This window comes from Vicugna pacos, chromosome 8 (assembly GCF_048564905.1).
Source record: "Vicugna pacos chromosome 8, VicPac4, whole genome shotgun sequence".
Taxonomy (NCBI): domain Eukaryota; kingdom Metazoa; phylum Chordata; class Mammalia; order Artiodactyla; family Camelidae; genus Vicugna; species Vicugna pacos.
This window is the reverse complement of record NC_132994.1, coordinates 24,443,831-24,470,610: the sequence shown is the minus strand read 5'-3', so window position 1 is coordinate 24,470,610 and position 26,780 is coordinate 24,443,831. Positions and strand designations below refer to the sequence as shown.

The 26,780-nt window shown below is 34.9% G+C and overlaps 1 protein-coding gene and 1 long non-coding RNA gene across 2 annotated transcripts in view; one reads left to right on the top strand and one right to left on the bottom strand.

Moving 5' to 3' along the window:
• The window catches only part of FUT9 (fucosyltransferase 9), a 161,666-nt gene that overhangs the window by 97,805 nt on the left and 37,081 nt on the right, over positions 1-26,780 (bottom strand). The window lies entirely within an intron of this gene.
• LOC140697849 (uncharacterized) lies at positions 19,684-25,322 on the top strand. The gene is made up of 4 exons (XR_012075221.1): positions 19,684-19,731; positions 19,992-20,056; positions 23,321-23,391; positions 25,091-25,322. It is a non-coding gene; the product is annotated as an uncharacterized lncRNA (long non-coding RNA).

Sequence of the window (26,780 nt, the reverse complement as noted above, 5' to 3'; positions counted from 1 at the left end):
ACCAGAATTCTATACTCAGGGAAAATATCTTTGAAATATAAAGATAAAATAAAGAATTTCTCAGACATATGAAAGCTAAAAGCTTCAGGACCAGCATATTTTATTATTACAAGATATGTTAAAGGATGTCCTTTAGTAGAAAGAACATGATCCAAGATGAAATCCTGAATTTATACAAAAGTACAATGAGCACCATAAATGGTAAAAATATAGATAAGTCAAGAATAATTTTTAAATTAATTTTAATATCTATAAAATAAAAATTACTGTTTAAAAAAATAAAAACAAGATATTGTAGGGCTTGGAGCACATGGAGAAGTAAAATGCATAACAACAGTGCAAAGTTTTAGGGGAAAATAGAAGTTAACTATTGCAATGTCTCCTGCTATATGTAAAGTGATAGAACATTACTTGCAGGTAGACTGTGGTAAGCTGAAAGTCGACACTATAAATCCTAAAGGAACAACAACGAATTGTAGCTAATAGGCCAAGATAAAATAGATGACAAAAACTATTGATATAATTCAAAAGAAGGCAAACCTTCAATTTTACTTTCTAAATCTGTGAGTGTAACATCTTTTCTCCATCTAAGAATGAGAGATGGATTTTCAAAAACTGGGTATTACAGGAAGAAAAAAAAGCTAAAAACCGATCTTCATCCAAATGAATAATTGTTTGGCTCCTTTTGGATACCCATGTGTTAAGATGGCATGTGTCCCTCTGCAAGTTATATTAGAGGCACAGGTGCTAACCCCGAATTGGCAGGCTGCACACTCCTGAATTGCAGGAAACCTATATTCTGTGACAGCAGGGTCCTGCTGCCACCATGTGCCTTTAAATCCCAGAGTGTAGATAGTTTCTTTTAGTGTGAGGGCTAAACAGAGAGATCAAGTGTAGGAAAACATTAACTAACTCAGAAAATACAAGACTTTGGTAGATAAAGATTTCTTCGTTGAGAGTAAGTGTTAGAAACAAAGTCAAGAACTCTGTAGTCAAAATTGGGTTTTTCATATAGAGAAAAAAATAAAATTTGGTCTCTAGTTTATGCTAATTATAAATTAACATGCTAATTATGAAAGGCCAAACCATATAGCCAATGGAAGAAAATACAGAAGAATATCTTTATGACCCTAAGATGGAAATATTTCTTAAACAAATTACATGCAGCACAACTGAAAGCTCAAAGTCTAATTGATTCACTATATCAAAAATAAGGATTTATGTTCAAAGATAAAGTTAATGGATAGGTAATAAATTGAGGGAAAATAGTATCTAAGTTTAAATCTGACACCCACTGTGTATTTAGAGTAGAAAAAAAGAAAAGCTGTGAGTCCAAAATTAAAAAGAAAGGGAAGACTATAGCTAATACATATGTGAAGATAAATGTAAATAAAAGGAACACTGAACGTGTCAAACTGAGAAAAATTTTAAGATACTATGTGTTGACAAGGAAGAGTGAAGACAGGTACCTTTACGCTATCTGGAGGAGAGGCAGGTATATTAAGTGCATGCATGCACCTATGATTCAGAGGATTTTATAGCCCGGTTTGCCCAGGTTCTGGTTCATGCTGTTGTTCAGTATAACTGTTAATAATGCCCTCTCCCACTCTCAAAATTACTTTAGTGTGGATGAGAAGCTAAATGATTGCCCTACTGATGACCTAGCAATTCTACACCTGAGTTCCCCAGGGCACCTCGCACAGGTCTACAAGAGAATGTGTATGAAATGTACATCACCGTGTTGTTTGTGGTAACTGGAAACTGGAGGCAACCTGGATGTCCATCTCCAGGGGAATGATCAAATAACACTTAAAGATGCAAGCCATGAAATACTATCGAGCAATCAGAAGCAATAAACTAAATATACATTGTGGAGGTAGAGTTGATTTGTAACTCTACTAAGAAACTCTATCTTTATTTCAGGGGCACCTGGGTGTCTGGTTTTCACTCTTGGCCGAGATAAGAGCAGGGGAATTTATGATGTGTTGGGGACCCACAGGGTCAGTTTCTCTACAGCAGTTGCAACTAGCCTACTGGGCTAAGCAGCCGGGCTTGCTGATGTGGCCGAAGCAACACGAGGTGGCTTCCCTGGGACGTTTCCCTTTGAGTTTTCCTAATAATGGTTCCTTGCACATGGGATGTCTCCTGGACCTCTGATTCTCACTTGCACTCTCTTTTTTGGTTGTACTCGTCTATCTGACATTTAAATACAAGCCTTAAGTAAATATGCTCTGCAGAGTCTGGTGAGTCCTTCCAAATAGCCAAACTAGGGAAATTTTTACATAAATTTAGCCACCTGGATAGATCTTGTTTAGTAAAACAAGAAACTGAACAAGATACCAGGCTATGCATCATAATACCCTCTATGTAAGTTAGTAAAAAACAGGCACACACTAAACTGTATATTTCACAAGGACACATATATAACCAGGGATATATGGTATATATTAAACATTACAGCGAATGCCTACAGGGAGTGGGAGAAAACAGATGGTGATCAAGGATTAAAATCTTAGTGACACTGGGGACTTTGATGTGCTGATGACAATGAGTAATGCAGCTCTCAGTATCTGGGGCTTCAAGGCAGTCTATGGTTTACAGCTCAGTATCTTTTTCCACTGGGTATATGATCATACTTTTTAAGATTCTTATTCTGCACATCAGCTCAGTCCAATTTCAATGGGACATGTATGTGCATATGTTAAGTCTAATTTACTAACAGCTGAGCATTAGAGCAGGCAGTCCCAAATGGGTATGTGATTAAATTAACCTGGCATTCTGAAAAATATAATTCAACTTTAAAATCAGCTAAGGTCAAGCTTTGATAAGTTTAGTGATGAACTCTGGGAAATTTAGACAAGTATTTTCAATTCACAAGGATGACTAGGGGCAAACTTGCAGACTGAAATGTGGTACAGTTTTGGGTTTTAGTTCTTTACCCAAAGAAATAAACTTCTTAGTCAAGGGTTAAGTCAGTATACAGCTTAAAAAAAAAAATACATGACACTTATAAATATACCTGATGGTCTTTCCTGGAAATTTAGGATTTTTTGACAGAATTCTTTGGGGAATTATCTCAAAATCATTTTGAATGTTAAAAAAATGGAAAGATGTGATCCTCTATACAGCTTGATTTTTGGTGTGATTAAACACTTTAGTCTCTCTTTTAAAAACCAGACTCCTTTAAAAAAAATGTTTAAGATTCCTACACACTTTTTGGTAAAAACAGTCCCATTTTTGTAGCTAGAATTAAGAAGCCCCAAGTCTCTACTAAATATCTCTTCAGTTGGCAAGTACATCCTGAAAGGTTAAAGCTTAGTTTGGGGAGTTATCATATAATGACATTCAAGAAGAAATGTTTTCTCAAATTACTATTGTTCATCTCTGCTCTGTGTAGGACATGTTAGACACTCAAGAAACAGTCGCTGAAAGATTGCAAGTATGAAAGTAGAGATGTTTAAGATTATAAGAGAAAAATTAATATGACTAATAGCTTACTTAAAATATTTGAAGAGCCATCAAGCTAAAAGAGGTTAAATTTGTTTTTTGAGGATCTGGTAGTCAGAGCTCAGAGTGATGATGGTGACTCCAGAGAAGAAGGATTTAGTTCTGAATAAAGAGCTCTAATATATTTAGAGCTACTTGAGAATGGAATGGCAACCTGGGGAGAGAGTGTGCTGCCTGCTACAGAAGGGCTTCCAGTGGAAGTCCTGTAGCCACTCAGCAGAGATGCAATAGAGGGCTGGAACACTGGATGACAGATAGGATGAGGTGACTTGAGATTGATGGTATTAGTCTACCCTATGTTCACAGATAAATTGTAAGTGAATGCATACAGAGAACAGAATAGAATAAACCAATTGTCATCCGTTCCTTTTATGTAACCTGTTATCCATAAATATTATCCTTTGATTTGCAATTGCACAATTTTGGCCTATGGTGGTTAATTAATAGCCGAGACAATCTATTTATTTATGGAAAAAAAAATAAAACCCTTGTGTAGACTTATGCATTCTGAAATATTAACAATACATGGGACTCACTTATTAACTTATTTAACAATTTTTTGAGGGGCCCATTCTATTTAAGACACCAGGGATACAGTGTTGATAAGGAAAGACAATGTTTCTACTTTCAGAGAGCTGAGTTCTGGCCAGAGAAGACAGACATCAAACAATAAATAAGTAGAAAAATTTCAAAACTCACTGGTAAGTGAGGGTAATAGACTACAAGTAGACAAAAATAGAAGCAGAGAAACCAGTTAAAAGGCTATTGCAATATTCCAGTTTAAAAAGTTTGGAAAAAACTGATTTCCAGCACACTGGCAGACCAGATAATCAGGAGGAAAAAAACCCTCTTGTTAACGCAACCAAAATATAAAGTATCTATAAACAAGTAAATAAATAGGTAACTAAAATATGTAAAAAACCCATTTGGAGAGAATTATAAAACTTTTTAAAAAGCCCTTAAAAAGGTTCTAAACAAGTGAAGAAGTATATGATATTTTTGATGGAAAGGCTGAGTATGCTAAAGATGAAATCTTCCCCAAACTGGCTTATAAATTTAATGCACTTAAAAAAAAAACTGAAAGAATCTTTACAGAAAATTGAAAACTATTTAAAATGTATATAGAAGAATACAGGGACAATAATAGCCAAGATTCTCTAGAAGCAGATTTAGGCGAAGCTTGCTACACAAAACGTCAAGAAATTTTATTATAAAGATAAAGTTATATAATTAAGATAACACAGTACCTGGAATAGGAAATAGACAATGGAAGAAAATTGTCTAAAAGTAAATCCTCTCACAAAAAATAAAATAAATACATAAAAATAAAAATAGACTCTTACATGTAGGAGACTTGATTTGTTACACTACCAGTCACTAGAAGTGAGTAAACACTTCAGGAATTGTGCTGGAATGTATATATTTGTTCAAAATGAATAATGAAATTAAATCCCTACAGATGCCATTCACAAAACTTGCTTTACAAGATGTTAAATATTTAAATGTAAAAGGCAAAACTTTAAAAGTTTTAAAGGACAATATAGGAGCATACCCTTGTGATTCATTGCTTGGAAAGATGCTCTTAAAAAAGACTCAAAAGGTCCAAACTCAAAATGAAAATATTCATAAATTCAACTTAATTAAAACTTGTTTTTATCATCAGAAGATGCAAAAAAACTAGTAAAAGAACAAGATCTGAACTGAAATAAACTATTTACAAAATTATATCAAAGAGAAGATTATAATGTGGAAAATATAAAACTTCTACAAATTAATAATTATAAGACAATCAATAAAAAGATGCTTAAATGCCCAAATATGCATTTCAGAGAAGAGGCAACATGAATGGACATGAATATAGGAAAAGATGATTGACCACATTAGTAACCAGAAAAAAATGTAAATTTTATATCAGAAGAAGATGCTTCTTCCTTATATTCTTCAGATGGGCAAAAATTTAAAAATTAGATAGTAATTAGTATTGGTGAGGTAGTGAAGCAACAGTTACTCTCCTCTACTGTAGTGGGAATGTAAGTCAGCACAAACATGTAATAGTTTGGCAGAATACATTGCATTTGAATGTATGAAAACCTCAGGACTTCGTTCTTACACTCTGCATACTTCGGGGAAACTCTAACACATTCACCATAGACTTATTCCAAGAATGTCTGTAGCAGCACTGTTTTTAATTCAAGATGAGAACAATAAAACATCAAGAAAAATTTGGAAGCCATCTAAATCTTCAAACAAATTATAATCAATATGTACAGTGTGAGATGGTAAAACGGTGTACAGCAGTAAAAGTGAATGAAGTACAAATTCACACTCTATCACAGACAAATCTCACAAACAAGATACCGAGGAAGGATGCAGATTGCAGAAGAATATATACTGTACAATTCCACTTATGAAACGCTCAAAACCATCAAAACGAAAGAATGTATTAAGATACATATAGAGAAGAAAACTTTTTAAAAAAGCAAGACATGATGAACATACAATTTAGGATACTGGTTACGTGTGGGAGAAGTGGAGGTCAATTTGCTCAGCAATGTATTCAAGGTACTCAAGTGATATTTTTTGGTCTCTGAAGCTCGATGTTAATTGAAAAATATTTTTTAAGCTGTACATATACATTTTATGCATTTCTCCTGTGAAATAGTCCATAGACATTGAAACAAACAAAAATAAATGACTGTAGTTTATAATGTTAGCAATGGCAATGGAGAGGATGGACAGATTTGATGTATGGTGCTGTTGCAGATAAGACTTTATGAATGGGTTGCATGTGCAAAATGAGTTCAGAAGTGATAGAAAATGAATCCCAGGTTTTTGACTTGAAAAAACAGAGGATAGGTTGCCATTGATTATTCAAATGAGGAATGTGTTTACCCGAAATAAGATTTGTGATCTGCAGATGTCATTTTTTAGGTGTGTAATAGGCATCTCCAAGATGTTAAGTTGGCAGTTGGGTATATGAATTTTGAGATAAGGAGATATATCAGGGTCGGTGATGCAAATTTAGGAGTCAAGGGCAGATAGAGGGTGTTCATATGAAATGGGGCTAGTTGTAATCACTTCAGTAAAGTAAGACTGAAAGGGAAGAGGGTGTATTGTCAAGGTTCTCCAACTATTCAAGGATGATGTATGACATATGTTCATTTTAACGGTCCTTGGGATATTTTAATACCTTATCTTGGTCAATCATAATTTTCTTGATATGTGATTTATTTGAAATAACTTAAATTATGTTTTTGGAATAGGCAGACTATACATACGTTAAATAAACAGGCAAATCGGTTTTTTGTTTGTTGTTTTTTGCCTCACTTCAGTCCTTCATTCTGTCACTAAATTGCCTCAGGCATGGAAAACGTACCTTAGAATTTTATTTTACTGATCTTTTCACTGCTTTTATGTAAGGTCTACTAAAACGAGTCCCAGATTCTAGATAAATATTAAAGAAGTTACCCATAACTACACTTACATATCTTCTTACAAATAACCATTTTTCAAAACTTATTGTCATTCTTTCTGGCTTTTGTTTTAGAAGAACAATGAAACTTTATTTGTGAGAACTACTGAGAAATAAATCTGAGCAACCAGCATAAATATAATGTCAGATACTTGTTCAATGAATTTTTCATTCATCATGGTTTGTTTCAATACAATTCTGAAAACAATTCAAAGACCTAAATACAGGCAGATTGTGTTTCTTCTTCTGTTTATGGCTTTGCTTTATTCTACTTCCTAAAATACAGCAAGGACATTGAAAGATACATGGTTGTAACGATGAGGGCTTTCCTTTCAGTGAGTATCGTTATTGTTTCTCAACTTTTTTTAAAGCTGGATTTATTTTTGTTTTCCCACAACAGCCTTTCATTTTCTAAGAGTTCATTAACTTTAGCAACTTGCTTTTCCTAAAATATTCAAATTTATCACAGTCGTTCTCTCTATGCCAACAGTCACTTCTTATTGCAGAACAGTTCTTAGTTCTTTCGCATAGTTATGGACTAAAATTCCAATTCTGGTTTTCTTCCTTTTTCTGACTAAGGTCATATGTTTATAGTAGAAATAGACTGTAGGATGATAGGATTTATCCTTCTAAATGTCCTCCACAATATTTGTCTGTATATTAGAAGGCAAATTGATGGTGCCAATACCTGGAAAATTAATAAAACTAATATTCTATTTAAAATGTGGATTGATCTCATGCATTTAATTTCTCTTCTTCCAATAACCTCACCAAAATGACTGCAAAGGAGTAAAACATTTTTAAACCCTCAAAGAGAATGGTAAACAGAGAAATAGCAGCAGCTGAGATTCAGGCGGAACAACTTCAGGGGGAGTCAGAAGGGAAATGGAAGAGTATCTCCTTCATGAAGGAAGCCTCCAGCTAAATGTCTGGACAGAGGGAGAACAAGACGCCAGTCAATACACGCACAGCATCCTGGAAAGCCCAGCGTCTGAAGACAGCAGGTACTGTGGAGACTAGAAATTACTGAAAATGGAGTGTTGCTTAAAAGGATGCATATGGGATCACTGATTAATCACTGTAAATGAAGCACATCAAGCAAATTCTATCTACACACTAAGAGCTTCGATTACCTTTTTCAGTCTAACCTTCAAATATAAATGAAAAACTAAGGATCAAAGGACACTCGATTAGTCTCATATGAAAGAAAGAGATCAAAGCAAGCACACTAGAAAAACGATGGTGAGAGGAGGACAGTGACTATTTCAGTTATAAAAGGACACGTTATACCTATGGAACAAGAGCAGTCAAAGAGCAAGGAAAAGCCCTTGGAAATATTACCCAAATTAAAATTCCAACAGAAAGTTTGGAAAACAAAGGCGAGGGAATCTCCCAGAATAAAGAATGAAAATGAAAGGCAAAACAGCTGGAGCAGAAAAAAACAAAACAATCAGAGTCAACTCTGAAGGTCCAACATCTAATTCAATAGCATTTCAGAACATAACAGAAAGGAAATGATTTAAAAATTATTTTTAAAAAACAGCAAGTATAACACCACCACCAACAGCAAGAAACTAAGACCATGATTGGAAGTGCTCATTGAATACCTAAGACAATTATTTTATAAAGAAATGCACACCATTTTGCATTGTCGTGAAATTTCAGTGCTCCAGATACAAGGAGTAAAGACTCATGATTCCAAGAGGGTGTGGGAATAGGTCACATAAAAGGGAACAGGAAAAAGGTCCAGCTTCTGAATTCTCAGCAGGAAACCCTAGATATCAAGCACACTAAAGTCTGAGGGGGAAGTGATTGTCAACAGGGAATTCTACAATCAACTGAATAGGTGAGTATGAGGAAAAAGAAAAAGTAGAGTGTTCCAGGAAGAAATTTTGCAAGGGGGGGAAAAAAGAAGCTGATAGATTATGTGATAATTTTTAAGTTTCATATTTAAAATTTATAATTTTATCAGTTTAAAAATTATATTAAAGGGTTTTGATAGGTTTGATAAACTGGAAAAGTTAGGTTCAATTACATAAAAATCATGCATGTAAATAAGAAAAGAAAGTATCAACTCCAGGAGTAATAAGAATCGTACAAGAAAGGATAGCAGATAATTAGATCAGGAATGAGTACATAATCATAAAAATATAAAAACTGACTTACAGATTAAAGGTTGTAATATGAGCAGTTTGGGCAGTTGGGTAAAAGGGACTTCGCGCGCGCCTGTGTGGGGATTGTATCATGATCTCATTTACCATAACACAAAGTCAAAAATAAACATAAACTTTAATTAATTCATAGCAACATACGAAAATTACATCAGACCTATGTCTGGTATTACGTATTTGTCAGTATTGTGTCTCTGGGGTGACAACCTGGGGGAAGACGAAGCCTGAGGAGGGACAGCAGGGTTATTTTTTAATTAGACTTTTTGTACAGTTTAATGGTTTTGAACTATGTTAGCCTATCGCTTGGATCAAAATTTTACAAATTACTAAAAGAAAGAATGAAGAGAGCTTTCATGAGCTAATAATCAGGGTTCCCTTATTGCGGTCTCTGTGTTTCCGTGAATATAAACCGGACAAAAATGTCCCAGTTGGCGAAGCAGCATCCGCGATATCTGCTCCTGAGCACTTCACGCGGCAGATCTGAAAACTAAACAGCTACCATTAGAAGTACTTCCACTGCCCCGGAGGAAATAACAATAACACTAACACTAGACAGTGTTGTAACATGCCCATTCTAAACTGCGATTTTATTGGGGATTAAATATTTACGTTTCTATATATCAAACGATATACTACATTGTCAGTAACGTCATTTTTTCATTCTTGGGAAGACAATGCCAAATACACGTACATCTCAGCAGCTCCCTTTCTGAATGAAAAAAACTGGGTCCCTTTGCCAGTTCTAGCTAATACAGTGAAATGCTAAATGCATCCTTCTAGTGGGCCTAACTAAAAAAAAAATTTTAGGCTAACTCAAAAAATGATGTCCATATTTACCTCCTTGGATGAAGAAAGACTGGCATTTATACTCACAGATGAGGATACATTAATTCAGCAGCTACTTGAAAGCCCTCAGGCAATTTCCAAATGACTAGTAAAATTGTTTACTACGTGAACCTGCCATCCTTGCCATTTCATAAAGGTATTTTAATAATCCTTATCAACTTTTCCTCCTTTGGACCCTCCCCCCAAAATGAGTTTTCTTATGTTTCCTGAAATTTCAACATCAACTAAAAAAATACCATTTGGTGTAGAAAATGCAAGCATTCTTTATTCAGTCTCTGCGCCTAATGAGAGGCAGTGAAAAGTCTGGGCTATTTCTGAATCTCATGGAATTATTATCCATCTAGAAACTGACTGCCCTGAGTCACAGCTCAGTTCAGACCACTCACCCAGTCATTTCATTATTTATAGTAAATAATAGGCCAGTGACACAGTGTGAATAGCATAGCTTGTGAAAGTATCCTTTTTGGTATGTTTTAAGAAGTAGACGAACAAAGGCCGTTCTAACAACAGGCTATTTGGGGCTATAAATATTTGTTAACACCTACTGCAAAACACGTAAAAGGAGAAAAGAAATGTCATTCCCTTAGTTAACTTAATGTGCATATTAAACTTTAGAATCCTATGGGACTTAAAATCAGAATCTTTTATCTGTAGTTCAAACTAGTGTTAAGTCAGTCAGTGGACTTAAGTTAAAATGAAATTCAGGGAAGCAGTTAACTGATATTAATATTCAACTGATGAAGCTGCAGGCTGAATAAGATTGGCAGTTTGAAAAGTCTAAAGGTTTAAAATGTGTTTTAATTTCCATTAGATTCACTTACACGTTCATGTTACAAGAATATCCTAGTCTGGAAAATATTTGATCCATTAATTCTCCTTTCAAAATATAATGAAATGAATGAATTACTAAAAGTTAAGAAGTGAAAATTATATGTGACTTGAGTTTTTACATTTGCCAAACCAGCTTCTGCAAGAAAGAAAACTAGTAAGCTGTTTTTTGGTCAGAAAAGTGAATTGATTTCTGGAGCAGAGGATTTCTATCATTTTCCTCCAGGAACTAAATATGAAAATGGTAAAAAATGAAAACCTGGGAATTTCAAGGTCTCTCAAGCTTTCTTGGCATCAAATCCCAGTCAATAAGTTTGTGTATTATATCTCTGGTGTATCCAAAAAGAATATGAAACCTCCTTTGTGCCCCCACTGTTTAAAATTTTCACCACCGTTAGTTTCAAACGAGGCTCTCAAAACAACCAACTTTTTGTCGCGCTTCTGATTTTGTGACATCGTAGCTTTCTGATAGTAGCTGAGCCTTCTTTATAAGGTAGAAAAAACATATATACATATGAAGTGTCTAAAAACTAAAACCTATTTACATTATATATAATATATATATATAATCAGTGCACTAAAACTAAAATCTAATTAATCTGTTGGCTCTTTAGTTATAATAATTGATTTTATTACAAAAGCATATTTTTAGTGGTGAAAATAATTCTTCTAAAAAATATGGTTATGTCAGTGACTACGTTGTTTTTAAATGACCTTGGTTTTGACCTCCAATGTTCGAAAGAACAAAGAGACTCTTTCCAAGATGTTCTTTAGGAAATCTTCATGATGTACTAGGTAAGAGCAATTATATGATGCTATTCTTTTTACAAAGAAGGAAAGTGACATGCCAGAAGGCTAATTTTAGTTTCTTCCCAGAATCTTATAATTAAATGAAAATCTGACTTCTAACTAGATATTCATAAACTAGGCTTCTTTAGGAAATTCATGTTCCCAACTTACTCTTTCTTTCATGATGCCATTTGCCTTCCTAAGAAATGTCTGATTTTAAATGCTGTGTTTCATATTTTAACAAGCCAAAGAAAACAGATACCATTGTGTTTTATGTAAACTGTCGTGCTAATGGGCCACGTGCAGCTGCCAGGCAGGCTACCATCTCAGGGCTGGGGACAGTGTGAATATTGTGTGGTGCAGTATGAATTGAACGTGAAAAACCAACTAGTGCAAATATTCACTGAGATAATAGAATAATAAGTTTTTGGAGCTGGAAGGGACTCTAGTAACCATCTGGGCTAATGGGTTTGCCAAGTTTTCACCAGTAACAATTCTTTCATTATTTTAATTGCAGACCCTCGATTTTGAAGGATTTAAAACAAGCAGAGGAGCTGCAATTTTTACTGTTATTATCTAATACTGAAAATCACGTGGGGTTTTAATTCATGAAAAACTCTGTCACTAGATTTGAGGACTCAGGCTGGGAATTAATGAATTAGTGCCATTCCTCACTCCATTGGTGACGAAAGTCATGCCAGTATCATATGAGGGCTGTTCCAGGATGCACAGCTAAAGAGGTTGCACTGGAGAGAGAACCAATATAAAAGGGAAATTGACTTGAGAAAGCACAATCTGACCTCTCCTTGGCACTTCTTCCTCAGCATCCCACCTTTAATGTTTGTGGTCACCCTTGTCCTTTCCAACCCCAGCTCTTCCAGGCTCCCTGTGCTGGGCAAAGGTTTTAATGAATTGCCAGATATTGAAGATGCTCAACCCAGTGCTCTCACTCTGTCTCACTCTTGATATTCACACCTATGTTTCCTGTTCTCTATTCAATACCACACACTCATAGACCTTTAGGTCTTCACTTGACCTACATGTTTATCAATAACACCATCCTTCCTCTTTTCAAGGCTTCTTCAAGGAGCAACCCAAATCTCATCTTCTGTGAAACATCTCTTGAGTTCCATCCCCAATCACGTCCAGGTAGAAATTATGTGCTGTTTCCTGTGCTTATGTTACAAGTCATAGCAGGTGGCCTCTTTTCTGATTGGCTGTTCAGGAGTGTCTGCCTAACTAGATCGGAAGAATCCCAAGGCTCAGAAAATTATCTGATTTCTCTTTGTAATTCCATTGGCTGCACAGGCCTGGCCTCCATGTGCCTATTACACAAGGCTTTGTGTGTGGTGTGTAATGAGGACCTGTTCGAAATACTAAAAGTATCCATTATCCAATTTTATTCAGAGTCTGCTATTCATAGTAAGCATAAACTTTAGCTACATTTGTGCATTTCTTACAGCTAAATATTTTAATTAAAATATAGTACAAAATGGTAGCTTCAGAAAATCTTGTCTTTTGCTAGTAAATTAACTAGCAAACATCATTATTCAGAAGGAAAAATACAGTCCTCTTATGAAAAATTGTAGCAGACAAATATACTGTAAAACACTGTTAATATGACACTTTTGATATGACAAATATATGCCAAACTTATAGCAAGTTGAAAATATAAACCACTATGGATGACTGATTTTCAACATGATCTTCCCCATTATTGTTTCACAGCCCCTGTCCTATTGGGCACAAGGAGAGAAAAATTCAACAGAGACATATCTGTAGAACAATCTACTAGATGCTGCAGAGAATACAGGAGTAGGACACAACTTCTTACACTGTCAAGTGGGTTTAATGAACATCTTACATGTTTGCAACAAGTTGTTAATATACTCTGGTTGCTTAGAAATGAGATATTGGCATAGACAGAGAGGAAGTACAGTGTAACAGTTCTAAGTCTGGGATTTGCTGTCCGTTGGGTCTGAATCTTTACTCTGCCAATTGCAGCTATGTGACCTTGGGCAAGTTAATTAACCTCTTTAAACTCCAATTTTCTCATTAAAAAATAGAGCTAATAATAGAACCTATTTTATAAAAGTCATTACAACGGTTAAGTAGAATAATACATAGAAACTACTTGGTACCACTCTTAGGAAATAGTAATCATAAATGAAATTAACTGTGACTGCTGTCATTGTGGAGTGGTTGTAATTGGAATTAAGGTCATAGAAATTTAAGAATAGAAGGGAACTTACTGATAATTTGAAAACAAATCCCTTATTTTACAGTTGAGGAAACTGAAATTTAGAACAACTGTGAGTCTTGCTCAAGTTTGTTTATGCAGTCATGGTTAAACTTGCATAGCTTCCAAGTGTCCAGAATTGCAGCTTAGTGTTCTTTATATTCTTCACTGAAATGACTATTAAAATTATTTTCGACATAGTTGATTTGCCATACACAAAACCATTTTTTACTTCTAGAATTATTTTCTTTGTGATGGCTTACTTGGGTAAAGAAAAGTGGCAGAAAACTATATTTGGGCAAATGTATGAAAATTGTTTGAAGTTCTTTAGTTCACATTATGTTTTTCATTGTCATTCTCCCTGTAATACCCACCTCCAAGAACATGTTATCTCTTGCCAAACAAGTAGAAAAATTCATCTGTGTCTGTGGTCATCTGCACTCAGAGATAGGTCCACATACATGTTTATTTAAGGATGCTGTTCTAGCCCCCACCCCTCCAGAACAGTCCCTAACCTGTAGTCAGTTTCAGCTGTACGCACATCAGCGGCCAGAATTTGACCACTGGCTCTGATTCTGGAAAACTTTCAAATTTCTTATTTTAACTGATTGGTAAAATGCAAGATTAGATTTCAAAGAATTTTTTGCTATGTACATTAGCTACTTTAGTCAACCAACATTGTTTTAATATCTTTTTTGGTCAATTAATTTTAGAAAGTGCTCATATTTATTTTTGTCTGGGCAGTAATATTAAATATATGCACTGAATTTAAGTGTGCAGATGAGTGAAAATGCTTTAATTATATGCACTTCAATTTTTCTATTCAGATTACAGTATTCTTAGCAAAGCAATGTATAATTCAGATCCCAAGAGAAAAATGGTTGAAGAATATCTAGGATATGTTACAAATATTCTGGTTTAAATCAAATTGCATGTATATTTCTGCACCTAGCTTTTTACTCATTTATAAAAATGATTTCTCTGTAATTATAATTTTAATGCCTGCATAATGTTATATAATATGGATTGCCATATTTCTTGTTTTTGTAGGACATTTAGGTTGCTTCCAATATTTTACTGCTATAACTAATATTTTAATAAGTATATTTAAATAAAAGTCTTTTTTATATTTCAATTTTTAAATAACATCATAAAAATATAATTACTAGGACAAAGAATATAAACATTTAAAGCATATTATTTTTGTCAACTAGGATAGTGCTCCTCATTTATCAGCTGATCAAAAAAGTAAAATGCTGTTTCTCACTGTGCTTTTTACTTGTATATCTTTCATTATTAATAATGAAATATTATTTAAATATTCTGTATTTCATTAGTCATTGTTTCTAAATTAATGAATACTTTATAATTCATTCATGAACTATGCCCACTGAGATTTTTTATTTTTCTTTAACTTATTTTTCTAAGTTTTAATTATTTTGTTTTTTAAAACGTGCTTTAATAATTTGTTCTGTTTGGTTATTTACTCATCTTATTCCAAATTACCTTACCAAAAGTTGTTTGTTAATGTGAATTTTAGGATTCATTTTTAAATTTCCTGAAGAGATTTCCTATTGGGATTTTGGTTGAAATTAAGTTAAATATATAAACAAATCTGGAAGTAATTTTTTTTTCAATCTGCCCATTCAAGAATTTGTTTACTCATCCCATTAACCCAAGCAAAATATTGTAGGTCTCAGTCATTTCTTGTTAAGGGGATTCTTAGTAATATTTCACATTTGTTCCTGTAAATAAAGTCATTTTTTCCACTATAATTTCAAATTGGATATTACATGTAAGGAAATCTTTGGATTTAGACTAGATTGTATTCAAACAGTTTATTGGACTCAAAAACTCTATTTCTTCTTTTTTTTCCAGTTTATTTTCTTAGGTTTTCCATCTACGAGTCCTTTCTTTCCTTAGCCCATGTCAGACTTTGCACGCTCATCTGCTCTTTCAATGGTGCACATATCAGTATGGGAACAAACTGAGACGGACTCTAATTCATTTTAATAGAAAAATACATCTACAATGACATTTTTCCCAAAACATGCCTTTCCTCATTCCTCCATCAATAACTTAGTCCTCTGAAATCTGAGCTGCATCCTGCCTAACATTGCTTAAACTACTTTTTTCAGTCTCATATTTATTTTCAGTATATTCACATGCTAATCAATGTTACAGGAACAGGATGAAAATAGCTTGCTATGTCACCAATGATTTCCCAATTATCAAATTAGTTAATTACTTAATTCATAATAATCATTTGTTGAATTCCAATGAGCACTCTTAAGCCACACCATACTTTAAGAACTTGACGACACAGTTTTCTTCATCTTCTTCATTACGGAGTTCTGTCCCTTTGGTCATCCCACTCATTTCTCCACCTCTCAGTGAGCTTCAGGCAACTGGGATGGCTCATCTTCCACCCACTGTTTAAATATTATGATTTCCATGAGGGTTAATTTGTTTCTCATTACTACTCCTTCTTCTTCTTTTTTTTTTTTTTTTGTACTTTCCTCTTGAGCAATCTAAACTGTTTCACAGTCTCCAATGTGATCTGTACATGACTGACTCCCAGAGTTACATATTAGCTCTCACCTCTTTCTAGAACTGCATTCCTAACTATGTACTTGTCACTTCTACCTAGATGTTCAGCAAATATGTTTAATCAGTCCAAAATGAGATTTGTTTTCTGTTCCTCAAAATCACCTTCCTTGTTGATCATTCTTTATTTGGGGTAATGGCATCATGGTAACACTAGATACTAATGATATTTTATGATAATAATAGTGATACAACAATAACAACAAGAAACATTTTATTCAACACTTACTATATTCCAGGCACATGTTAAAGAACACTGCATATATTAATTTGTCAATCCTCTCACAATCTTACGAGGTAGAAACAGTTATTATTCCAGTTTACAAGTAAGAAAATTTAGGCACAAAGAGTTTGAGCAATTGCCCAAGGTCACATGGGTACATAAAAAGTGGTGAAAACAGTTTTATAGTCTCATCTCACTACAAACTTTGTTGTTTGGGGTTTTATTTTTATCTTTTTTCTTTTTTGAACCACAATCCTACTCTTCCAAGCTAAACACACCACAGTCATCCCTGATTCACTCTTTCCTCTTATATCGCTAAATAATTTACCAAGGCCAGTCAATTCTGTCTCTTATATATCCTCAGGCAATGTCCTTCTCATCACCTTTACTGTCCCTTTTTTTTTTTTCAAGCAACCACTAACTCTTAAAGCATACCATCTCCAATGTTTTATTGCCTCCATGATGCTTTTAATATAGTCAGGCATGATTCCATCATTGTTATGTTTAAAATCTTTCCATGACTTTTTGTTCTCTACAGGATAAAATTCAGAATCCTCAGCAAAATCCTTTTCTTTTCTAAAGTTGTCTTATGTTTCCAGACATTTCCCACTTGCTCCTCAACCTTACCCCAAATATATGCTCCTAGTCAGACCAAACTACTTGTCCTTACCTTAAAAAAAAAAAAATATATATATAACACATCTGTGTGTATGTGTTGTTTGTGTGTGTATTTGTGTGTGGTGTATATACATATGTACATATATACATATACACATGTATATGGATCTAATGAATGTATACATATATACACATGTATATCCATTGGGCTAAGATTGTGTCTTATTCATCTATATTTTTTTTCTCTTAACAAAATACAATACCCCACACATGGCAGCTGTTTAATAAGTTTTGGCTGAACACATGAATGAAGGAAGAAAGGAATTAAAAGCTTTTAGGTAACCATATTTTATGATTCAAGATATTCATTAATTTGGTGCAGCATCTCTCACAACTGAAAGAGCATGACTATATAAGACTCAGGCGTCAGCCAAAATTCTGGAAAGGGTACATTATACTCAGCTCCCTGAATATTCATGGAATAGAATGAGGAAAATCTTTAGCAAGTCTATACTCCAAGTAATGCCATTTTCAAGTGGTTCTAGGAATGGAGTATACATATTTATACGTCTGTAAGTTATACAGTGATTTCCCCATACTTTCTCAGCTTACTGAATCCCAGGGGCTTGCTCTCCACTTAAGGAAGTTTGCATATGGTGGTCCCATTGTTTTAACAAGTTAAATGGATTCCAAATTCATCATCAGGGTTGGAACAGAGAAGAATATGTTACATTTGCAGAATGGTGGCCCCTTTTAACAGTAATTTGAGAGTGGTCATGGGGTACAAATCACCATGTTTGACAAGAGAGCTGTCAGTATCAAATGACAATATTAGACCTGTGGTTCAATGGGCCACACGTGTCAGGGAGTAAAAGGCGAAGAAGCAATCAGTACACTTGTTAAAATCACTTCACCAATACTAAAATAATTTTGAGTATAATTCACCTTAGTTCTAGTTTTTTATTTGAATTTCTAGCCTACTGATCTATTGTATATGCATTTTAATGTGAACCTTACTAAATCACACTTAGGAAATGAAGGCATATAAAAATTCTAAGTACAAAGAAAAAAGAAACTAAAAGTAAGCCAAATCAATTAACTTTCTTAATTATTTTCTTACTACAAGATATTTTTTAGACTGAACAAAATCATCACTCAAAAAAAACAAGGTTTTCTATATATAACTAAACAATGCAGCAGTGACTCAAGCCATTGAGCTGTACAAACATCTGTTGGGTAAAATGACAGCACCTAAATCATAGATCAGCTAGGACGAGAGAAATAAAACTTTTGGGCTAGATCAGTTGCTTGATAAATGTATCCTACTTTTCTTCAATGTTAACTTTTGATAGATGGCCAGGCTTTGCCATGAATTTGCTTTGACATTTATCTCACAGTGACCATTATCTTGTGACAATAATCTATTTCTTTCTGTTATCTTGCAGCTCATAATTGTTAAGTCTTCTTAGTGAAGATTTCCTATCAATTTTGTAATTTATGACACATAGGCCCAAACTCCCCAAAAAGTATTTTATGCATATGGTTTACAACTAAAATTTAAACAAAATAATAGACCTATAGCAGTTTTGTGGCTTTTTATGTACGTAACCTCTCTAGGAGAAATGTTACAGAAAGCAAAGCAAATGCTAATGTTTTTTAAAAACTCAAATTTTATTAAACTGCATATAAATTCCTCAGAAAGTTCATGGACTTGCAGCTCAAAGGAACACAACAATATTTGGCACATTACCATATTGATCACACCCATTGTATTAGATGGAGTAGCCGCATTGCCAATTCCTTAGAAAACTGAGCAGGTTGCCAGGAATTTGTAACCACTGGTATTCCCCTTACTAAGCATATTTTTTTTCTTCCCTACGTGCTACTGCTCTTGTGTCTACAGAGGCTTCCCAGAGCACACTAGAAAACAGCGAAATTGCAGGGCAAATCTTCTAAGAGATTTAGATAGTTTAGACAGTTCTTTTTAAAACTTTTTTAAACTCAACAACCTGACAGTGAATTGTACTACAAAGGCCTGCACTAGCCTCCATGACCATCCAGTTTAATTGTTCTATTTTATAGATGAGGAAACTAAACTCCAGAAATTTTTTACAACGTGCCCAAGGCTACTCAGATAGAGAAGAAGAGCCTTCATGTGAAACTTACAACGATTCCAGAAACATCCAATTCAGTGTTCTTTCTACTAACCAGTACTTTTAGAAGGCACACGAACACTCGCTAAAAATATAGATTTCTTGATCCCTACTGCAAACTTGGGGTGAGGGCCAAAGAATCTACATTTTTACAGTCTAGAAGATTCTGATGTCTAGAAGGTTGTGATGTAGCTGTTCTAAGAACATATTTTGAGAAGTACTGTTCTATACCAACTCTCATCATAAATATATGGTCATCTTCCTCATTGCTTTGGCTGGTACAGTAGATTTCTCATTAGTGGGATTTCCTAACCGTTCAGCTTTAAAAATATCTAATGGAGACTGAAGTTGGAGTGAGTGGAGAGGGGGTGTGTGTGTGTGTGCGCCTGTGTGCATACATAAGCGGAGGTGAAAGCTAAAGATGAAGAATGGTTTTGGTAGAACCTTGGTCTCAAACAAGCCAAGAGCATCACAGAAAATAAATCAAATTGGTCTAAGACCCAGACATTTTTATACAATCCACCCTCTACATCCACAGATTCTGCATCCTTGGATTCAACCAACCATCAACCAAACTCCACAGATGCAGAACCCGGGGATATGGCGAGCATTCATGAATTTTTGTATCTGCCAGGGGTTCTGGCCCCAATTCCCTGCAGATGAGGAACAACTGTATGTTAGAACTACTTTTACATATGTATTTTTTTGGAATGTAGGTGAGTGGGTACGTTGGGAGCCAAAGAAAGATTACGTAAAAGTTGAGGCCACTGCCAACTTCTACCATAGAGAACAAGATGACTGCTAAGATCCCCTTATTCTAATGATGCCATCTGCCCTCACTTTTTCATTGCCACCCTTACTGGTACATCAGTCACATCCTATTTGTACAGTACCTATGTGGTATGATCAACCCTCAGTATCACTTTCGACCTGATCCTGTCCTATGCTCCCTGTGACCTCCACTCAGCACTCATCCTCATCAGACATGAAAGAGTCAGCTCATAGATAACTTGTTTCCCAGAGAGTCATGAGACTTTAGGTCAAATGCCATGATAATCACATTAACAGTGAGGTGCAGAATGAGTTTCCTATCATAGACAGCTGGTATGGACAAGCAACTTCTCCACCAGGGGTTGGCTTGAGCTAACAAAAATATGAGACAACCGTTCCTCTTCAATGCTGGTATTTCTGGATCTCAAACCCCAACTGTCCTATGCACTTTGGCAGCAGTTGTGCCATTATAAGTTGTAAGTGGATCCAAATATGTAGCAACCCTGAAACTGTAACCAAGAGTTTGTTGGTTCAGAAATTCAAGTCATCCCAACGTCTCATTGTGAGTCTTTTCCCGTGAATTTAAATAATAGAATCACTTAATTTTTTGCTTTAATTATATACATTTTCCCCATGAGTTACTTATCAGCCTGAATGCACATTCACCTTTTTAATACACTATTCTTTTTTAAAAAATTTAAAAAAACTTTTTTTGGTAGGGGGAGCTATTTGATTTTTTTTAACGGAGGTACTGATGGTTGAACCCAGGACCCCGTGCGTGCTAAGCACACACTCTACCACTCCTTTAGATCCTACTCTTGATGAAACTGGCTGAGGTACTTTGATGCATCTGCCTTTTGCACAGAGTATTGATGGCATCTGCAGGATCCTTGCCTAAATTCTCTCTACAAAGGTGAAACAGATGGCTCCTGACTTTGGATACCCACTGCAGCCATAACATTGTCCATCTGCAACCCTGGAATGCTTCTTTGCTTTTACTTGTCTCACACAGCAGTAGGGCATTCGGGATATGAAATATCTAAATTTGACACTCCAGATAGTCAGCAAACTTCCAGACTTTCTCATGCTCCATAAATCCACCGATTCTGAGTTTATTTACAATAAGCAATCCTAAATCAGGAATATCTTGCTAATAGCATTCCATAGATAAGGTCTCCCTTCCCTGCAAATAGCACTAGTTTGTTAAACAGGAGGTCTGGCTTTCAGCAGTTTTCCAAGGATATTATACTGAATCACCTGCTTCTGGCCCCTCCCTACAACATGGGCATGAATGGATCATAGGTCAGCTGCTTTAACTCCTTCCTTTCTAGTGCTAAGAAATAATTTAACTGAAAGCACTTTGAACACCATCATAACACTATTAGAACTGTGACCCAGTTACAAATTAAATTATTAAATTAATTCAGCTATTCCATGGGAATGATTAAAATCAACTTGACATCCAGAGTATAGACCAAGTAAGACAACCACCTCTCTGCCTACTAGATAATCCACTGTGCTTCTGGTTTCTGTAACTCCATAGTTACATTGATTCACTTTTTCTTTTTAGTTTCCTGGAAAGAAATATTCTGAGAGAGTGCTTCTTAAAAAATAGAGGAGGCTAAGTGCTTTCTAAGTTTGCTGATGATTAAATGTAATTAGATCATCAGCTTCTGAGAGGAGAGGATTACAGATAAATAATAGTAACCATGTCAGAGTAGTTAGACACTGTTACAATGAGAAACAGGAACACAAGGCGTAGGTAGGCAGCCACATGGCATGAGCGTAAAAGATCTCAGAATCATAGTGCAAGTCAGTTTCACAAAGTAAAATGAGAAAAAAAAAGAGAATATGAAAAAAGCATCCAAAAATTCCATGAGAGTTTGCCTAATTCTAAGATGATTAGAAGTGGTGATTCTAAGCAGATAAGCAGCAGATTCTTCTCTGGTGAAGACCGGTATAAAATGAGGAGCAATACCAACATTGACAAGGTGGTAAAATTAGATCCATGAGAAACTAGGAGTGCTAAAAATATCTAAAGAAAGGTTTAATGATTTCCAAGATAATAATATATGGCATGATTATTAGAATTTACCCATCTCCAGAGAGAATGGAGCTTACAAAGGGTCAGGAGGCATTTAAAGAACAACCGGTGATGAATTCATTCTTAACAGGAAATGTGGTTATATACTAGAATGATCCACAGGAAGACCTCAGAGATACTGTGTGTTTGGTTCAAGACTACTGTAATAAAGCCAATGTCACAATGAAGCAGGGCATGCAAAATTTCTGGTTTCCCAGTGCATATAAAAGTTATGTTTATACTACACTGTAGTCTATTAAGTGAGCAACAGTATTATATCTAAAAAAAATGTACATACATTAGTTAAAAAATACTTTATTACTAAAAAATGCTAATCATTATCTGAGCCTTCAGCAAGTTGTAATCTTTGTGCAATAGTAACATCAAAGATCACTGATCACAGAGCACCATAATATAATAAGAATGAAATAGTTTGAAATATTGTGAGAATTACCAAAATGTGGCAGACACAAAGTGAGCAAATGCTGTTGGAAAAATGGTCCCAATAAACTTGCTGGACTAAGTATTGCCACAAACCTTCAGTGTGCTAAAAGTCATTATCTGTGAAGCACAAAAAAGCAAAGCAGAATAAAATGAGGTATGCTTGTCCTAAAATCTGTTGTAGAATCTGCTTCAATGTCACCATTATAAATTAGATTGTAAAATGATTATAAATCAACAAAAAATGTTAAAAAAATAAATAAAGAAAGTAGATTGACATTCATGTACCGTAGTAGGTAAATTATAAAACGAGAGAGAAAACCATACACCCCCCCCATTCCTGTACCTCCATGATAAAATTCCATGGGATTACTAGTGAATTTCAAGTTTAATGATCATTAGATATAAAATATATTGTAATGTGTACTTTCACCCCTAAGTTTGTGGCCTTTTATAGCACTTTCGCCAAAGCAAAGCAAAATAAAACAAAATGACAACACATCTACTTTCTTTAAACTCCCTGTTTCAATGTCATAAAAGGTCTTTCTTATTAATTGAGTTCTGTGATTTAGGTGTCCAGCTAGTTCTCTGTAAATGCTGAATGTACTGCAAGTTCCAAATAACCTTTAATCAAAATAAAATGGTAAGGGCTTCCTTAAATATTTAATTATTTTAGATGTATTAATACGTTAATGATGTTAGAAGCACTTAACAATTCAAAATAACCTTTGTGTATTTAATGGTTCTAAATGTTTTATGCTGTGCAATTAAATGTAAATTAACATGCAAATGTTATTTCTGGAATATTCTTTGGTACTTGAAATGAATTTAACTAGGTATTCGTATTCTGTGGAATATTCTGGGATTAGATAGTTATTGAATTAAAGAGTTTATTTCCAAGGGAAGGCCCTCAATAAGTGAGTTTGCATCTGTTCATTTTGACACTAAATTAGAGTTTTAATTCAGATCAGGATCATTCCTTGTGTATAGATAATTGACTGAGAGCAAGATGAAATTTTGTTAGACTCTGCTTTCACAAAAATGAGATCTACTAATAAAGAAATTATGCTATTGTTCTATGCAAACAACAGACACAATGTGTTTCCATGTATCTCTTTTTTCTATTGAAGTTACTAAAGTTTAGTATTCAGTATGTGATTACAGAGATACGAAACTATAAAATGAGTGCTGAGTTACCATTCGCAATATTCACCTCAAGAAGCCTACACCAACCACACTGCCATGCTGTGGAATATTTTGACAACTCCATTTTAGGAACTGTTTTTAGAGATCGGATATGACTCATAAAATCAGTCTCCTTGCTTTATTTTCACACTTCAAAAAAGAAAAGAAGATGTTACATTTTTTCCATTCAGAGGAGGTATTGTGGAGCAGACTGGGAAATCATTCCACAGACTGAAGTCAAAACAAGGACTAGAAATTAGTGGTCTTCCAAGGTAACATGAGCCAGAACTGGGCCTCAGAGTGATGAAAGAGGTAAAGATGAACAGTTGATTTAGATGATTTTTAAAATCCCTTCCAATCCAAAGATTCTATTATTATTATTATTATTATTATTATTATTATTATTATTATTATTATTATTTTCTGACTCATGATTCTGTCACTTCCACCATATTAAAGTTCTTCCTTCTCTTTAGTCAGACCCCGTGTGCTAGGTAGCTATTATTCCCCTGCAGCATCTACATGGTCTGGAGGGGAATCATGGCTCCAGAGAAGACCGATACCAGCGTGCTGGTATGCACATGTGCAGGCATGACGTGTGCAGGTGTCCATGTGTGCAGGTGGGGGGCTGACACTCTTCCCTGACTTCCTCCAGATGGCGCCACTTCAGATCGGAATGGAGAAATGAGCTTAGAGAAAGCTGGCACAAAGAAACCATCGGGGTATTTAGGGAAGTTCACCGGCACCTCATTCCATCTCCTAAATATGTAACATCTTACAGCACATTTAGCAGAAAACATAATTCTCCTTCAGCGTGAGAAACACTCTTGAGGCTTTTTCCATTTTAGATCTCAACCTCCACTATCCTCTACACACATTTGTTTTTTATTAGAATTCTTCAAGTATCAATGACTTCTGTACATTTTTAATAAAAAAATACATGTAGTAAGATATTAAAATCACATATTATGTGTTCTATTAAGAAAGCTAAAATCTATTTCTACATTTTCCATACAAATGCAACTGCCCCTACTGTGTGTGTGTATATATATATATATCTTCTCTTGTGTAAGACTGTGTAATGTGTCATTGGTCCCAAAATGTAAGAGTGGAAAATTTTTGTAGTTAGTCTAATTATCTTATCTTTTTTTTGGTAGGTTCAAAACTCAGTTTGCAAGAGCACAAAATTCCACTGAGTAAGGACAATCATTACAGCAAATATCATCACCATGAATCAGACAAACCATTCAAGACACAAAATAACAAGAGGTAAAACTTTGCCGAGTTTTGCATTTGTCTCCTCCAAGTAACAACATTGCTGATGCTAAACACACATTTACCAAAGGGGGCTACTGCTTGGTCTCACTACATTAAACATTTATAAATTCATTACTTAGTACTTCAAACATTCATTTATATTTTCTTACATGGAATTATTATGCATTTAGCTTTTATTCATTTAAAAAAGTTCCACTGCATTAGGTCTTCAAAGAGATTTCCAGAGTGTTCAATTACTTCTTCTAACTGCAGCTTTTTCTGTTTCTTGGAAAAAAGCCAGGTTCCCAGTCTTAGCACTTTTACTCTTACTCTCTTCATCCACTTGTTCCAGGGGTTGTGAAAAGAGGTTTTCTTTCGGGACTGCCTCAACAGTGAGGGTTCCTTTCTAGCTTTAAAAAATTCAAGCTTAAAAAAAATTAAACTGGCATCTTTATAATGCCAGTAGCTTTTGCTCAGTGAGGAATCAAACCCTCTGAACAATGAATGCTTGTCTAAAGCAACTATTCACAGAAGGTACTGCCTTCTGGGGAATGGGAAAAGTTTTTACCTACTGACAAATGGGAGTAGCATAACAGAATAGAGCTGAACCCAAGGCGAAACGCCTCACGTTTCCAGAGCTGAAATGTGGCGATCAGTTACAGCCCCTCTGCCACTGACCCGATATAAACAGAAGAACACTGAAGAATACCAAACAAGATCAAGCAGCAGTCCAGATGAGATCATGCAAATTCCTTTTAAATGTCTTTAATTTACAGATTTTAAAAATGTTTGGAGAGGTTGGAGGCTTATCCCCATGTGTTAATTAAAACTTGATTTTGGAGCTCCAGTGAGAATCTGAGAGACAGGAAGAATAAATCTTGAGAAAATTGTCTGGTGTATATAAATAGCTTCAACAGTTACTTCAAAATTTAGTTTTATGTTATATCATTTAGGTCTCAAGGCTTTCTCTGAAAGAAACACCAACCTCGTGAATACTGTCTGTGTCAAGGTCTCTGGCTGTTTATTGGCCCCGCACATTCTATGAAGCACATGAACCAATTAGAAAGAAATAAAAAGTGTTCTGCTCTATCTTTCTCACCAGACTGAGCTATTGTGACTACTGGTTTGCATTTAGGTGAGAAAGTATTTCAATTTCTTCATCCTTTTCTTGATTCTTTTGGTGAAAATAGGGGGGGAAAGGCACAGAGAAGCAGACAGGGTTGGGTGCTTTTACCTTTGTGGGCATCTCACCTACTTCTCCCCTTCCCCATTTCAATTCCTTCCTTGTGCACAGGTGGGGTTTCACTGACCCTGGACTTACAAAGGAAGGAGGATCAAAAAAAAAAAAAAAAAGTAGAGGTATGGTGTAGCCACTACGGAAAACAGTATTGAGGTTCTTTAAAAAACTAAAAACAAAGTTACCATAAGATCCCTCAATCCCACTCCTGGATATATAACCAGAAAAGATGAAAACTCTAATTTGCAAAGATACATGCACCCCAGTGTTGACAGCAGCACTATTTACGATAGCCAAGACACAGAAGCAACCTAAGTGTCCATCAACAGATGAATGGGTAAAGAAAATGCAGT